Source organism: Sorex fumeus, unplaced genomic scaffold, assembly GCF_029834395.1.
Source record: "Sorex fumeus unplaced genomic scaffold, SorFum_2.1 ptg000131l, whole genome shotgun sequence".
In the NCBI taxonomy this organism is placed as follows: domain Eukaryota; kingdom Metazoa; phylum Chordata; class Mammalia; order Eulipotyphla; family Soricidae; genus Sorex; species Sorex fumeus.
The window spans coordinates 17950385-17968342 of NW_026606188.1; the positions used below are offsets into that span (position 1 = coordinate 17950385).

At 43.2% G+C, this 17958-nt stretch overlaps 1 protein-coding gene across 7 annotated transcripts in view; it reads left to right on the forward strand.

Moving 5' to 3' along the window:
• Positions 1-17958, forward strand: part of APC (APC regulator of WNT signaling pathway) — a 150581-nt gene that overhangs the window by 31092 nt on the left and 101531 nt on the right. The window contains exon 1 of one of the 7 annotated variants that reach the window (XM_056139044.1): positions 700-766. The exons of 5 other annotated variants lie outside the window; for them this stretch is intronic. The gene's annotated coding sequence lies outside the window, so the exon portion shown is untranslated. Of the gene's footprint in view, positions 1-699; positions 767-17958 lie in introns of those variants that run through there. One more of the 7 variants, XM_056139047.1, reaches the window with a different exon arrangement.

Consider the following 17958-nt stretch of genomic DNA (forward strand, 5'->3'; position numbering starts at 1 on the left):
AAGAAAAATACCCTAAACTACAAAAAAAGCAAAGTAAAGGCAATAATCAGATCAGAAAAGGGAAGAATGATCCTGTTACCTTTGTAAGGGTAATCTCTGAGAACATGTATTGTGTGTACAGTACTTTGCTGTATTTTTTCCAGGAGCGATAGTTCAGCGGGTAGGGCGTTCGCCTTACAAGCGGCCAACATGGCCGACCCGAGTTCGATTCCTCCGCCCCTCTCGGAGAGCCCGGCAAGCTACCGCTACCGAGAGTATTCGATATGCCAAACACAGTAACAACAAAGTCTCCAATGGAGACGGTACTGGGCCCGCTCGAGCAAATCGACGATCAACGGGAGGGCCTTTACCTTTACCTTACTTAGTATACTGTTTAATAGCTGCTCTTTGTGCTCCTAATTAAGAAAATTGAACAAAACCAAAGCACTCGGCTGCCCAGTAACTCTGGTGACATAGTTGTGAGTGGCCGGAGTCGGATGAGACCAGGACCCGGTACTCCGCGGTGCTGCCCTCCACCTCCCTTTGCTGGGAACTGAGGCAGTGTCAGCCCGACCCTCAGTGACCTGTCACGTGGCTCGCTCTGCTCCCAGCGCCTGTAAACTCAGCCTCAGCGCAGGCGGGCGGCGCCCGGGGCGCGGGGATGCGCGGGCGCCAGGCGCCTCCCATTGGCTGTGCGCGGCCACGTGAACGGCATGTGGCCGTGCGGCCAGCCTGCGGATGGCAGTGGAGACGGGATGGAGGTGCTGCTGCCGGGCTCGGAGATGGGGTAGGTGCGGCGCGGGCTGGCCGGAGGCCGGGAGGCGGGAGCGGGAATCGGGGGAGGCTTTGTGTTCCCTGCCTATTGATGGTATCTAAGGAGACTGGCAGAGGGCAACAAAGAACCCGCGCCTGGCCGGGCGCCGAGGCTCCCTCCTCCTGGCCACAAAGGGCCGCTCTGAGGACGAGAGCGAGAGAGCAAGCAGTGAAGCAGAGACAGGGTGGCAGGGCTTGGGAAAATGCTGGTCCACGGACAGAGCCCCCGGGCATGGGGTGCAGGGAGATGCGGGTCTTTGTTGGGTCCCCAGTGGCGCTGGCGGCGCTGTGCAGACTGCAGCAGCCCTCTGCCTACTAGCATGAAACCCAGACTGCAGCATCCCTCTCTGCCTGCTAGCACCAAAGACAGACTGCAGCATCCCTCTCAGCCTTCCAGCAGCAAAGACGTTGCAGCATCCCTCTCTGCCGGCTAGCACCAAAGACAGACTGCAGTATCCCTCTCTGCCTAGTAGCACCAGAAAGACTGCAGCATCCCTACCTGCCTGCTAGAACGAAACAGACTGCAGCATCCCGCTGCATGGTAGCCCAAGACAGCTACAGGGACTGTGCTGCAGTGCTGGCAGCCAGAGCCTTGAGTTCTCACTACCACCTGAGGGGAGAATATGGGCTTGTTTGAAAGGTAGAAAAAATATCGGGCTGACTGACAAAAGAATATATCAGACATTTTGAGCAATCTCACAGAAAAGATGCCGGATTCCTTGCTTTCACGTAAATCCTGTAGAAGATCTTAATAAATATTGCATGGAATGGTGGATCTTTTCCTTTGTCAGTGCAGCTTTATACCATTAATTAGTAAGAGTAACTGCTCTACAATGTTAATCACTTTGTGAAATGTTATAGTAATATATTTTCGTTGGCTTAAAATATAAGATCTATATTTAGTTGTTTCAGACCTCTTTTAGTTATTAAATACAGTCTAAAGCACATATTTGAAATTAAAGCACCATTACTTTTCTTTACCATGTTTTTCTATTTAATGAATGCTCCCAAGGTACATTCTTGATAATAAAGTGTTTTAATTGCATATGTTTTCCCCTTAAAGGTCTAAAAACATAAGATTTGGAAATTGAGTACATTTTAGATGTTCTATCTTTATTATATTTATGTTGGCCAGCCCGCCACACCTCTCTACCCCCGAATAGGATGACAATGGCTTTTGCAAAACCCTCCAGGATGAACGCAATTTAAAAATAGTGCTTAAATAGTACAATGTCTTGAGAAAATTTGTAATTGTGTTTTCACAATTTTTTCAGGATAATTAGACTTGAATGAATAAGTCTTATGAATTTTTTGTTTATGAGTTAAAGCAATTTATTTTAAATTTCATCGATAAGTTAAAGCAATTTTCTTTTTTTGAAAATGTCTGCTTTAAGAATATTTTTTATAGATATCAAGGCTAATAATTATTAAGACCTCATTTTGCAGTGTGATGAAATTATAGCTAGAATTGATGTCACGTTAAAATTTCAAGTGAAATTTAATAGCTAATACCATTCAATTTTTTGAACCCTAATGTTGTCTAAGTATTTCAGATGCTTATTTTTATGTAAATTATATTATGTTTTCATTTCATAATTTTTCTTTCCATTTTTAATGTTAGAGTAGATCTAATTCAATGTGTTGTGACTTTATCCAAGGTCATGTATAAGAATGGAAAGAACATAAGCATCCTAACTGCATTTTACTTTCACCGTCACGGGTTTAACTTGTAATAATATCTTATAACAAAATAGTATATACATTATTTGAAGAAAAGTATAAATCATTGATAATTTATCAAATGAAATTTACTTAATTCTTGATTTTTAAGTACAATATAAACTGTTTTGTAAAGAACATGGAGAGTACATTTTACAAAATGTAAGCAAATGGAGGTAACATTTTCATAGGGATATTCTGCATGCTTCTTTTGGTAGGGGGAATATGAGAGGTGGCCACACCCGGTGGTGCTCAGGCCTTGCACCTGACTCTGCACTCAGGGTGGTGGCGGGAGTTGAACTAGGTTGGCTGCACACAAGGCAAGTGCTTTGCCCTAAACTATTTCTCTGGCTCCATTCGTATTATTGATCATATGTAGTTTTTATTTGGTTTAGGACCACACCCAGCAGTGCTCTGGGGCTGTTCTGGCTCTGCGCTGAGTGACCCCTGGTAATACTTGTGGAATCTTGTGCAGTGTGAGGGACTAAACCAGAGTCAGCCACGTGTATGCAGGGTAGGGGTCTTACGCATCCCCTCTTGCCAACCCCTGATAAGAGTCCAATAGAATGTTATTTAAGTTCTGATTTAGAATTTATATAGAATTTTACAGAATTAAGAAAATTAAATTTAAGAAAATTTCCCCTTATTATATGAATACCTAGTATAAGACTGAACTTTAGTGACTGGCTTTAGTGTCTTTTGAAATTATTCTTGTTAATTGTATACCTAGAATTGAACTATTAAGATAAGAAAAAGTTAAATAATCATAATGATGCTTGTGAACTGAATCAGAACTGTTGATGTTTTTGATGTATTTATTACCCTTTGGATTTTTAAAAATTAATTTTCTCTTTAACTCGTCCTAATTGTACATAATTTGAACAATATCTTTATGTTAAACATTCTCTTTTGATATTTTACTTTCCCCCTCCCCCCCCATTTTCTCTCACTGTGTCTGAGTAACACCTTACATAGAACTCAAGATGTTACAGAATACTATAATGTAAAGAAGATGAAGGGCTGGAGTGATAGCACAGCGGGTAGGGTGTTTGCCTTGCATGCAGCCAACATGGCTGACCCGAGTTCGATTCCTCCGCCCCTCTCGGAGAGCCTGGCAAGCTACCAAGAGTATCTTGTCCGCACGGCAAAGCCTGGCAAGCTACCCGTGACGTATTCAATATGCCAAACACAGTAGTAACAAAGTCTCACGATGGAGACTTTACTGGGCCCACTCGAGAAAAATCAATAAACAACAGGAGGACAGTGATACAGTGAAAGAAGATGAAACATACTTTAAATATAGAGGTGGGAGGCCAGAGCGATAGCACAGTGAGTAGGGCATCTGCCTTGCATACGGCCAACCCAGGTTTGATCCCCAGCATCCCATATGGTCCCCCGAGCATCGCCAGTAGTAATTCCTGAGTGCAGAGCCAGGAGTACCTGAGCATCGCCAGGTATGACCCAAAAAGCAAAAAGCAAAAGAAAAGCTGACAGAATTCTGTCAATAATATTCTAAATATAGAGCTAGAACTGATAGTACAGAGATTAAGGCACTTATTCTGTTCCCTACTAACCTTGGTTCAATTCCTGACACCAAAGTGGTCCCCAAGCAACACCAGAAATGATCCTTGAGCATAGAGCCAGGAGTAAGCTTTGAGAACTGCCTAAAAACAAGAAGAAACCCAAAAGCCACTCACTGTGTATTTGAGAGCCTATGAAGTGTGACTCTTAGGAAAGTACTGGAGAGACCTTGTAGACATGGAAACTAAGAAATGGACATTAGAGTGATGTTCATTTGACTGTGCTAGGTAAATAAGATTGCTCTTTTTTTGAGGGGGTCACACCCAGCAATACCTAGGGGTGATGTTCAGGGGTTACTCTGCACTAAAGAATTACTCCTGGCGGTGCTGGGGGACCATATGGGATGCCAGGGATCTAACCCGGGTCGGTTGTGTGCAGGGCAAACTCCCTCCCCACTGTGCTGTCACTCCGGCCCATGGGACTGATATGTTCTTGACAAAGGTTTCTGTCTGTCAGATTACACGATGCGCTCTCTCTTCTGCCTCACTAGGAAGTATTCTTGAGATAAAGTACAGTGGTACAGTGGTGCTTTTGTCACGTGCACCATCTTTCTTGAGACTTTTTTCTATTTCCTACATGTGCACCTGCAAAATCCTGATACCCCAATTTCTCTTTCCTCCAGCCCCCAGCAGCCGCATTCTATTTTCTGTCTCAGTGAATCTGACTTCTCAAGGAATCTCATGTGAAAACTCTTAGGAGAGGAACCTTATAAAAGCGGACAGTGATTGTCCCTCTGTAAGTGGCTTAGAATGATGTCAGGGTTCCTCTGTGTCATAGTTTGTGTCATAATTTTCTTTTTAAGATTCTATTTTTAATACTGTTTTATACTGCGTTTTGTTTACTCATTGAACACGGAGGTTGTATTTGGCTATTGTGAGTAAAGCTGCTTTGCACACGAGTGTCCAGAGCAGTGTTTATGTCTCTGCTTTTACTTCTGGAGGGTCTATGCTCCAATTTGTGTTTCTGTTGGTGTGGGATTGTTCATTTGGGGGCTTCCTAGTGGGGCTACTGCCATCGGGGCTCCACGCCATGGTGCTGGGGAACCATATTGTGCCAGGCATGTGCTCCAGCCCTGGCCCCCAGATTTATGGGTTTTTTTTTTATTTTCATAGGATTTTATTTTCTAACATTTTAACCCAGTACTATTTTTATAATCTCTTTGGACTAAATAAAAAAATAATAATTTAAACTTGCTGTGTTCTGTAGTTCTTTCATTATACTTAGTGAAGACCCAAGGCTTTCTTCAAAAGCCTCAGACATTCATTGACCAGTCACTGCCTCTGTTGTCACATGACACTTTCTTTGTCTCTGTGTCCATCTTTACATGTCCATATTATAAGGCTTCCTGTCACTGGATCTCATGCTCTCCTGAATCTGGCTGTGACCTCATCTTAACCTGACCACATCTACAGAGGCAGTTTCCAGAGAAAGGCCTGGTCAGAGCTTGCAGGATTTAGGAATCTGTGACTAAAACACCCTTTCAGAGAGCATGATTCAAAGTGCAGACCCTTAAAGTGTTTGCCAAGTGGCTATTAAGTTCTCCAGTGTTTGTTAATTTGACTTGAAGAGCCAACAGAAACCCAACATCTAATTCTTACACTGTTGCTCACGGGCATTCCCTAAGTCTCTGCTGTCTTCTCTGTTCTTGCCCTCTGCAGCATATAAAGCGTGGCTTCTTTTATTCATCTTTATGGCTATCAACGAGAGGCATTTTGGGAATCACACACACTGAATATTAGATTTAAACTTTGTCTTAAAGGTGGAGAACAAAACTCAAAGGGAGTAAGATAGAATTGGCAGCGAATAGGTTATTGTACACTAAACAGGAAGCCTCATTGTTGGCTGGAGAAGCTGAGGCTTTATGTAAGGATGGGAAGTGTCACAGCAAAGCTGAGGAGAACGCATAGGATGTTCATATAGAGGAGACAAATTCTGAGCAAGAAAAACAAAAACAAAGCAGGAGCAATGAGAAGGGACTTTATTGGGATCTTACAGAAAATAAGGCACACACAGGAACAGGTCCTGAGCATCACAGTCTTGGAGACCCACAGGCAGGAGAAAAAAAGTTTGGCTTTTTAATAAAAAAATTTTTTTTGTTTTTAATTTTTATTTTTTTATTGAATCAACATAAGATACATAGTTACAAAGTTGTTCATGATTGGGTTTCAGTAGTACAATTTTCCAACACCCATTCCTTCACCAGTGTACATTTCCCACCACCAATGTCCCAGTTTCCCTTCTGGGAAACTTCCACCCCACCCCACCCCACCCCACCACTCCAGCCTGTCTTTATGGCAGGCACTTCCCCACCTCCCCCTCTTTGTCTTTCCTCCTTCTGTCCCTCCCTCCCTCCCTCCCTCCCTCCTGGTGTTTCCTTTTGGGCATTATAGTTTGCAATACAAATAGGTTATCATATTTGTCCCTTTACCTACTTTCATCACTCAGTTCTTGTCCAGAGTGATCGTTTCCATCTATCACTGTCATAGTGGTCCCTTCTCTGTCCACACTGCCCTCCCTCCACCATCACTTAGACAAGTTTCCAATCTTGGACCAGTCATCTTGGCCCCTGTTTTTTTCTTTCCTTGGGAATTGGTCTCATACCATGTTTTATATATATATACACACACATGTATATACTTATGTGTGTGTATATATATACATATATTTATATATACATACCACAAGTAAGTCTAGTCATTCTATGTCTGACCCTCTCCCTCCAACTCATTTCACTTAGCATGATACTCTCCATGTTCATCCATTTATATGTGAATTTCATGACTTCATTTTTCCTGGTGTAGATGCACCATAGTTTTCCATTGTGTGGATATACCATAGTTTCTTTTACTAGTCATCTGTTCTTAGGCACTCAGGTTGTTTCCATCCAGATTCTGGCTATTGTGAATAGTGCTGCAATGATCATACAAGTGCAGATAGCATTTCTGATGTGTGATTTTGGGTCCCTGGGGTATATTCTTAGAGGTGATAATGCTGGATTGTATGGAAGATCAATTTCTAGCTTTTGAGAAATGCCCATATTGTTTTCCAGAAAGGCTGGACCAGTCAGCATTCTAACCAACAATGAATGAGAGTCTCTTTGTTCCACATCTGCACCAGCACTGGTTGTTCTTGTTCTTCTTGATGTGTGCCAGTCTCTGTGGTGTTAGATGATATCACATTGTTGCTTTTATTTGCATCTTCCTGCTGATTAGCAATGTAAAACATTTCATCTTAGGTCTTTTGGCCATTTGTATTTCTTCTTTGAGAAACTTTTCCTTCATTTCTTCCCATTTTTTGGATGGGGTTGAATGTTTTTCTTGTAAAGTTCTACTAGTACCTTAGATAGCTTGGACATCTTATCAGATGGGTTAAAGGCCCTCCCGTTGATCGTCGATTTGCTCGAGCGGGCCCAGTAACATCTCCATTGGAGACTTTGTTGTTACTGTGTTTGGCATATCGAATACTCTCGGTAGCTTGCCGGGCTCTCCGAGAGGGGCGGAGGAATCGAACTCGGGTCGGCCATGTTGGCCGCTTGTAAGGCGAACGCCCTACCCGCTGTGCTATCGCTCCAGCCCAAAAAGTAAAGTAAAGGCCCTCCCGTTGATCATCGATTTGCTCGAGCGGGCCCAGTAACGTCTCCATTGGAGACTTTGTTGTTACTGTGTCTGGCATATCAGATGGGTATTGGGTAAATAATTTTTCTCATTCCTTGGGCTGTCTTTGTATCTTGATCACCATTTCTTTTGAAGTGCAGAAGCTTCTTAGTTCATTTATTTATTATTTCTTTTTCTCCCCAATTTTACTTTATTTTTATAAAGTAAAGTAAAGTAAAGTAAAGTAAAGGCCCTCCTGTTGATCGTCGATTTGCTTGAGCGGGCCCAGTAACGTCTCCATTGGAGACTTTGTTGTTACTGTGTCTGGCATATCGAATACTCTCGGTAGCTTGCCGGGCTCTCCGAGAGGGGCGGAGGAATCGAACTCGGGTCGGCCATGTTGGCTGCTTGTAAGGCGAACGCCCTACTCGCTGTTCACAATAATTTATTACATTCAATATTCCAACACCACTTCCACCACCATAACACCTTCCCACCAATATTATTTTGAATTTTCCCACCACCACCACCCAAGCATGTCCTAAATAATTTATTTTGTATGGCTTGTTATAATAATGTGTTAAAAATGATCCAAAAAAGTTTCCTTAGAGGAAAATGTTTGAAGATTCTTGTAACCCTTCGTACAGCCTATTAGCCCTTGTATAAGAGATTACTAACGTTACATATTGAGCCTTGAGTGCGAATATTTTTTTATTATTGCATCAAGATCCATTGCTTACTACCTTACCCCTATCAGATGTGGTGTGTGACTCTTGGTGCATCAGTGAAATAGAGTGTAAAATTACATGGCCACGCACTTCAGAGATTCTAAAATTTTAAATAGGCTGATACAACTGGTAATGTTGGGGTCTAGAAGCATCTCTGCAGCAAATAAATCTTCCGAGATTTATTTGTGAGTCTCTGGATCATTGCCATTAATGAGCTTATATGGCGCCAAAGGCAGTTTGTGGGTGTGACTGCCAGGCTCCAGGAAAGACATGGAAATGGGAGGAGGTCGCCCATTCCCAACGCAGAGCCTGGAGATTTCAGTCATAAAAGCCACATATCTGCGTTTTTCAGAAGCTTCTTTATTCCCATTTGTTTATCTTTGCTTTCACTTGCTTGGTTAGTGGTGTTTCATCTTTGAAGATATCTTTAGCTTCATTGTCATGGAGGGTTCTGCCTACATTTTCCTTTATGGATTCTTGTCTGATGTTGAGATCTTTAATCCATTTTGATCTGACTTTTGTGCCAACCGATAGAAAGAAGTCTAAATTAATTTTTTTTTTGCATGTAGCTACCCAGTTACTTTCCCAGCACCACATGTTGAAAAGATCTTCTTTGCTCCATTTCATATTTCTTGCTCCTTTATGGAAGATTTAGTGATCATATCTTTGAGGGTCAGCCTCAGAATATTTGACTGTTACATTGATCTGTGGGTCTGTCTTCTAATACCATGCAGTTTTAATTACTACTATTTCTTAATACATTTTGAAGTTGGGGAAGGTGATACCTTCCTCATCTTTTTCCTAAGGATTGCTTTAGCAGTTCGTGGGGGTTTATTGTTCAATGTGCATTTTGGGAATGCTTGATCTGTTTCTTTGAAAAATGTCATGGGTATCTTTATAGGGACCATACTGAATCTGTACAGTGCTTTGGGGAGTTGCCATTTTGATAATGTCAATCCTCCTGATCCATAAGCAGGGATTGTGTCTCCCATTTCCTAGTGTCCCCTTTTATTTCTTGAAGTAGTGTTTTGTAGTTTTCTTTGTATAGGTCCTTTACCTCTTTAGTTAAGCTAATTTGGAGCTGCTTGATTTTTCATTGTGAAAGGGATTGTTTTTTTCAATCCTTCTCTTTCAACATTGGCATTATATAGTCAGCACTCCGGTTGAACAATAAACCCCCCAGGAATTGCTAAAGCAATCCTTAGGTATTGATTCTGTAGCCAGCCACTTTACAATGGGAATCTATTGTTTCTAGGAGTTTTTTTTGTAGAGTCTTTTAGGATTTTCTAAGAATAGTATCATGTCTTCTACAAATAGTGAAAGCTAGACTTCTTCCTTTAGTATCTGGATTCCCTTGATTTCTTTTTCTCGTCTAACTAGCTATGGCAAGTTCTTCCAGTACCTTATTGAAAAGAAGTGTTGAGAGTGCACAACCTTGTCTTGTGCCTAGTTTTTGAGGGAAGACTTTTAGGTTTTTCTCATTGAAGATAATGCGTGCTGTGGGCTTGTGGTAGATGGCTTTGAGTATATTGAGAAAAGTTCTTCAACTCCCATTTTGTTGAGATTTTTATTGTTGATGGGTGCTGGATCTTGTCAAATGCTTTCTGCTCATCTATTGATATGATCATATGATTTTTTTTCTCTTTTATTGATATGGTGTATTATGTTGATTGACTTGGCCAATGTTAAACCATCCTTGCACCCCCAGAATAAGTCCAACAAGTCAGAGAGTTTGAATCCCACTTTCAACCTCCTCCTTTGTGTTCCTAGGAAAGTTATTTTCCATTTTGAATTCATCTGTCTTTAAAATGGGAAGTGAGGGGCCAGAGATGGGATCAGGGATAAAGTACTGCCTTCCCTGTGTGAGGTTATGGGTTTGTTCCCCAGCTCCTGGAAAGGATGAGGGTCTGGGGAGTTGGTTTAGGGGCCCAGGACCCAGCCCTGCTCACCAGCACCACATGGACCCCTTGCCCACTGACACCACCAGGTGTTTTAACACCGACTCTCTGGGCACAGCCTTGAACTGACCTGACCGGCCAGGTCCGGCTGGGCATGGCCTCGAGCTCCCTGAGCACTGCTTGAGAGGCATAGAATAATTGATGAAGGGAGCTGATGCCTCTCTCACAGGCATGGGAAGGTTGGATGGGACAGGCTTATAAGTATGTTCTATGCTTCTATGTGACATCTTTTTTTTTTTACTTTTTTTATTTAATTTTTATTAGTGAAACACCATGAGGTACAGTTGTAGACTTAAAAATTTTTGTGCTTGAGTTTCAATTATACAATGATCAAATACCCATCCCTCCACCAGTGCCCATTTCCACCAACCAAGGGTCCCAGTATCCCTCCCACCCCCATCATCCCCCCACCCCACCCTGCCTCTGTGGCAGGGCATTCCCTTTTGTTCTGACATCTATTTTTGAGTACTTTCTGTGTTGTCACCATGTCATACATCATCAGGCAGTTGTGAAGGTTGCATGAGACAGATTTATAAGTATGTACTATGTTTATATGTGGCCTTTATCGTAGAACACTTGTTGTGTTGTTGTGATACATCAGCAGATGGTTACAAAGATTGCATAGACAAGCTTATAAGTATGTTCTACACCTGTGTGGTATCTATTATAAGGTACTTGCTGTATCGTCGCCATGATACAGTAGAGTTTCTGGGTTTCATATCAGATACACACAAATAATCTCATATATAGATTCAATATTAAGCCACAGATACTAAACTTTTCATGTTATTTTTCTGGTAATTTTCTTCAGTTTTTTCCCTTTTAAATGACTTTGCCCACATTTTTGTTTGGGGTTTATCATGTGGATGTGCCCTACTTACTATGTCTAAACCGTTTTTGTGCTAGTATTGACTTGTCATCAGTTAACTGTACAGACTCTAACCTTTTCTTCCTTCCTGAGTTTTCTCATATCACAGCTGGTTTTGTTTCTATCCTCTTATTCAAGTTTTTATTATTTTGTCTGGAGCATTAATACAGAGGGTAGGGCGCTTGCCTTGCTCGATTGTGGCTGACCTGGGTTTGATCTCTGGCATCCCATATGGGACCCTGAGCCTGCCAAAAGTGATCCCTGGGCACAATGGGTGTGGCCTTCAAAACCCCAACTATTTCACATACGTATTCTTTTCTTTCCAATATGGAATAACAGGTTTGGTGATGGTAAACTATAAGGAGTATTTTTGGGTTTTTTTTTTAAACCACTTACTTTTCTATTCCATTTGAATGTTACTTTTTGAAGTGAGCTATCGGCCTGCAGTCTGTTCTGAAAAGTAACATTCAAATGTGATAGGAGGCGTGGGAGGGCTATGACTGTGAGAGGGAAGATGTCCCAGGGTCTCACCCCTCCATGACACCATGGTGGCTGCTGCTAAATCTTGCCCATAGTGACCTGTTCTGCGCCAGTGTCAGGTCAGCTGTTGACAGCTTCACATGGACAGATAGATATACGTTCTCAAGGTTGGGAGCAGCGGGGCTTTACATGTGTGACACGTGGCTTATTCCAGATGTGTTACAGTAGGGAGCTTTGCCAGCTAGTGTCCATTCCACTGTCTCCAGAGTTGGTGCTACTCGTGTTCCTGTCAGCCTCAAAGAGTTCTTAAATACTCTTAAAGACTTGATTGAAGGCATCTTAATGCTAATTTGATCTGGTGTTTTGGGACGTTGGAAGGTAGAGTGGGCAGATGCTTATGTCATTGTGGGAGTGTGTTGGCCACACTCAGCCCTGTTCGGGGCTTACTCCTGGGGGCCTCGAGGACATATGGGGTGCTGGGTGGGCTCCATGGAAGGCCAGGACCCTACTTGTATTGTGTTTACATGTACATTTCATGTTTTTAAAAAATTTTGAACTACCACCCCTTAGAATTCTGCTCATTGTATATTTGGGCCTCTCTCTCTCTCTCTCTCTCTCTCTCTCTCTCTCTCTCTCTCTCTCTCTCTATCATATTTAATCTTTTCAAAGAACTGGGAAAGAACTTTTGAATTTAAATTAAATTCTTTTGTATTTAAAATTTTGCCAGGTCTCAGATCTTTTTCTGTTACCACATAGACTCTCAGTAACTTTCTCCCTTTTACAGTCATTTCATTTCATTTAGACCAGGATGAACCATGCAGTGAGGCCAGTGACTTGTGCCTTTTCTCTTGTTTTTCACCTTTAAAGAAGCATCAGCATCAGCCTCATTCTTTTTAATACCTGTGTAGTCTTCCTTTGCCCAGATGTGTCCTATTTACTTCGAAGTAGTTATGCTTTTATACCAAATAGAAACTTTTCATTTCTTTAAATTATACTAAAAACCTAGTCAGTTAATACAAGTCTCTAATTGATAGACGCCATCACATCAGGTGGCTCATTGGCCCTCTGTGTGCCATAATTTAGGAACAAGTTCCTTAAAATTAGAATGTCTGTTGCTCCACAGTACCCTCTTGGCAAGAGAATCTTTTACATTTAAATATCCTCAATTAAAATGTTGCCATCATTTAAATGTATATATGTGTATATATGTGTATATATATATATATATTAAATCTGTGTCTTTTATGACTTGGTCCTGCTCTGCAGTGTAAGGTGTAGTGCAGTTGTATCTTCGACTGTGCGACTATTCCCAGTGCTGTTGGCTTCTACCCACTGAACTACCTTCTCGGGCCTAGTGAAATTTGGCCTGTTTTTATCTTGAGATTCCTCCACGTGACCATTTTACTTTCTTATCTTGACTGTGACCAACTTATTCAGTACTTTATTCTTTTCTGTTTTGTTTTGCTTTGGGGCCACACACAACAGTGCTCATTTGTGGCTTGGGTTACTCCCTGTCTCTGCTCAGGGATCACCATGACTGTGCTCAGGGGACCATCTGGAGTGCCAGGCAAGCACCCTCTCCACTGTACACCAGTCCCTGCTTCATTCTTCTTTTCTTTGTAATATAAAGCTCTGGATTTTATCCTTCCTTACTTAATATTTTGGCTTCCTATCTAAATCTGTGTTGCCCAAATTACAATTCTTTGATCCAAGATAAAGGCATTTTGCCTTCTTACAGCCTCCTGGATACTTAGCTTACAGTGTATGGCATTTAAAGCATCTAAAGTGCTCACAGACTGTCCTGGCCTGCAGAAATGGGTGTGGTATGCACATTGCGCTTTGGTCTCTGTCCTTGCTGTGAGCTCTGTCCCCCTAACCCTGAATCCTCTTATGCCCTCAGCACCTTTCTTTGATCTGAGGTCATAGCTGTCTTGGGATCAGGTGCGGCTGGACCAAAGCCTGGCCCTCAGCGGGGTCAGGAGCTTTACAGGGTGCTGTTCTGTGCAGGTGAAGGCTGCTGCAGCAGGAGGGCCTGGCTAGTGGCATCTCGTAGGAACTCATTCAGTTTGCCCACGGGAGGTAATTGTGTCATTTTGGTAAGTACTCAGATTTTTGTCTGCACATTTCTCAAATTTAACTGTTTTATGAATTCCCCTTGGTTTTATATACAGAGATTATGGTCCTTGGAACAGTACAGGACAAATGAAAACAGTCCTCTCTTATACTAGGGCTGAAGCTACAAGGAGGGGGATGATATAGACAGCATTAATGCCATTGTCAACATTACACGGGCCATGAGAGAACCCTGTGGGCTGGAGTGCATGCTCTGCAATATGCCCCGCAGGACTTCCGTCGCCAGCATATCAAACTTGGACCCCAATCCAGAATAAAGCAATACTAAAAAGAAAACTTTATAAGACTTACAATTTTTTTATTATAATTTGTCAAATTTATCTCGTCAATTCTTGTCTCATTGGGCTGATAGCCCCGAAGATGATCAGAAAAGTCATTGGTCACTCCTGTCTCCTTTTGAGTTTTGAAAACTTGCCTTTTTGCATTCCAAAAGTATGAGCCTGTGGGCTCAAAGTTAAAGAAGCTGATTGGGGTGCTTACTTAAAATGGCACTTCAGTGTCTCCAGAGATAACAGGATTCTAAAGCTGTCTCCAGAATTCTGTTACAAAACCTGCTCCAGCCATTAAGCAACCATGATCATGGGGGGACTGGAGCTATAGCACAGCGGGTAGGGCATTTGCCTTGCATGCAGCCAACCCAGCCTGGCAGAGCCTGGCAAGCTCCCTGTAGCGTATTTGATATGCCAAAAACAGTAACAAGTGTCACAATGGAGACGTTACCAGTGCCTGCTCGAGCAAATTGATGAACAACAGGAGGGCAGTGCTACAGTGCTGATTATGGGGTTGTTAAGCTCTTCTCTAGGAATTTACAAAGCTGTTTGTTGCTAGTTGAGCCTTCAGTGTTGCTAGTCTTGTCTGTTGAGTGTAGTCAGATTCTGTTACTTTCCCACCCACTTTGGTGTGCTTCTACTGGGATTTTAGTATTGAGGAATTTGGAGATACTGTGCGGTCTCATCTGTGGCCCAGAGACTTAAAGACCTGTGGCTTGTGCCATGAGCTGCTTGGTGTGTGTCTCCTCGATGGTTTAGTTCGGAGCAGAGCAGGTGGGCTAGTTGCATGGCTGCGTGGCTGCTGGGGCTTCTGGAATACAGCCCTTGCCCACTCTGAGCATACCCCAGAGTTCTCACCTGGACACGAGTAGCACTGGGAATCATTAGTGGTTTGGTGTCTCCAAGAGAGAATTAGTAAAGCGGTGAGGGTGGGCCCTTGGTGTGGTGCAGTGGTGGTGGTGGCTGTGGCTGCAGGGCTTCAGCCGGGTTGGGACTTGACCTGCCTTCCTCCTTCCAGGGGCATGGGGCATGCGCTCTGTGTCCCTGGGCTAGCTGCTTGGCGTGCGTCTCCTGAGGGTTGCAGTGGTGAAGCTGTAGAGGAGGAATGGAGGCTGCAGGAGTGGGGCGCACCCAGTGTTGCTTGGGCATCACTCCTGCTGGGGCCCGGGGGCCAGATGGGATCTGGGAATTGAACCCAGTTTGGCCTCAGGGAGGGCAAACATTCTACCTGTTATCTGTTGTACTGTCTTTTAACCCAGAATTTTTTTTAAATTAGAAAGTGTTTTTAATTGAATCATGATGAGATACACAGTTACAAAGTTGTTCATGATTGGGTGTCAGTAATACAATGTTCCAACACCTGTTCCTTCTTCATAAGTATTTCCACCCACTAATGTCCCAGTTTCTTCCCCCCACCCATACTGACTGTATGGCAGGCACACTTTTCTGCTCTCTGTCTTTCCTTTTGGGCATTGAGGTTTGTGTTACTGTTCCTGAAAGGGTATCATGCATATCACTTTACCTCCCTTAACCATTCAGTTCTTGTTCAGGGTGATCATTTCCAAAAATTATTGCCATCATGTCCCTTCTCTGTACTATGTGCCCTACCTCTCCCCTACAGCTTGTGGCAAACTTGCTACCGTGGATCAATCCTCCCGGCACTTGTTTCTGCTGTCTATTTGTGTATTATTTTCATACTATGATTTTTTTCTAATGTTGGAGTACTGCTATTCAGTCACTAATTAAGCTGACTGAAGAGAGCATGAACTCCACATTACTTAAAAAAAACAATTATTGTATATCTATGAGACAGATGGTTACAAAGCTGTTCATGATTGGGTTTCAGTCACAAAGATCCAACACCCATCCCTCCACCAGTGTACATTTCCCAGCACCAGTGTCCCATGTTTCCCTCCCATATTTCCCTAACACTTCCCCCACCTGCAGCCTCTCTCTCTCTCTCTCTCTCTCTCTCTCTCTCTCTCTCTCTCTCTCTCTCTGTTTCTGTCTCTCTCTCTTTCTCCCCCCCTTCTTCTCCCCTTCCCTTTTTCTCTCTTTTTGTGCGTTATGGTTTGCAATACAGGTACTAAGAGGTCATCCTGTTCATTCAGGGCATTCAGTATTTTTATTGGGAAGGTAAGGCTGAAGTGGCTTTTTTGACTGGGTGGCAGCTTTGGGGTGTGGACATGATGCCAAGGCTTCTGGGAGAGGTGTGGGGAGGTGGCCCTCCCTGACCCTGGGAAAGCCTGGAGATTTCAATCACAAAACCCTGATACCTGAATTTTTAGCAGATTTTTATCTAAGGGAAGTCCATCCCAAGATGATGGAGTCCAGCAGGGGCATGGCAGTTATTTTGGATTATGGTAGCAAGTGACTGCCTGGGGCTCTGATTGGGCAGGCACCTGGCTGACCCACCTCCCACAGGTTTACCCTAGTCTGTTCAGCCTTTTGAGGGTCTGAGGTTAATTGAGGCATTTGATCTTTTTAGAAATTTATGACTCTTTGAAGCAAGGCTGGTAAAAGAGTTTATATTGTGGCACAGGAGTTGGTTCATGGTAGGTGACTGCCAGTGCTTTCAGGAGTAGAAGGAAGAGGGGGGAAGTAGCTCATCTCAACTTCGAGATAGCTTGGAGATTTCAATCACAAAGCCCGCATATATGAATTTTCAACAGGTCAATATCTTGATGAGATCCATCCAGAGACATTAGAGTCTGCCTAGGGGCATGGCAATGATTTCGGATTGTGGGAGGAAGCGGCTGCTGGGGACTCTGCTTGGGTGGGCACCATACTGACCTGTCCCCTCTGATTTAGCCCTGTCTGTTCAGCCTTGTGTGGGTCTGAGGTTAATTGTGGCTTTTGATCTCTTTCATAAGCTGGAAGTAGTTTGTGGGTGTGACTCCCACATACCTAACTTTTGGCTATTTAATTTCTCAGGAAACTTCATCCTGAGTTGTTGGACAGAGGCACAGTGGCACAGTGGCAGTTTGGGCTTGTCAGAAAACTTGAAGGCACCATCAAACTGCTGATGCACTCACCCTGTGGGTACAGGTTGACCTGCTGGTGGCACCGCACCCCCACTATGATTTTTTAATATCCCACAAATGAGTACAATCATTCTATGTCTGACCCTCTCTCTCTGACTCATTTCATTATTCAACATGATACTCTCCATGTCCATCCATGAATTCATTTTTCCTGGTGTCTGCATAGTATTCCATTGTGTACTGCATAGTATTCCATTGTGTAGATGTGCCATAGTTTCTTTATCCATTCCTCTCTTCTCAGGCACTCAGGGTGTTTCTAGTTTCTGGCTGTTGTGAGTAGTGCTGCAATGAATATAGAAGTATAGATGGCATTTCTGCTGTGTTTTGGGGCCCTTGGGATATATTCCCAGGAGTGGTATTACTGGGTTATATGGAAGCTCAATTTCTAGGGTTTTTTTGGGGGGGGGGAATGCCAAAAAGGCATTCCGTCTAGCAATTACCAGGATGGTTTTTAAAAAGAATTTTTTTTTCTGGGGCCAGAGAGATAGTACAGCAGGTGTCATGCTTCACTTTGCATGTAGCCAAGCAGTGTTCAGTTTCCAGTATCCTCTGTGTTGCTCTGAGCACCACCAGGAGTAGTTCCTGAATGCAGAGCCAGGAATAACATCTGAGCATTGTCGGGAATGGCCCCAAAACAAAAAGACAAGATCACGCACAACAGAGACCCAGATTGGATTCCCAGAACCACATGTCCCTGCACCCCTACAATGCAACACCGGTTGTACTGGCCAGGCAGTAAGCAGGGACACTGGGAAGGGTTCCTGAGTGCATGAGCCAGTAGTAACCCCTGTGC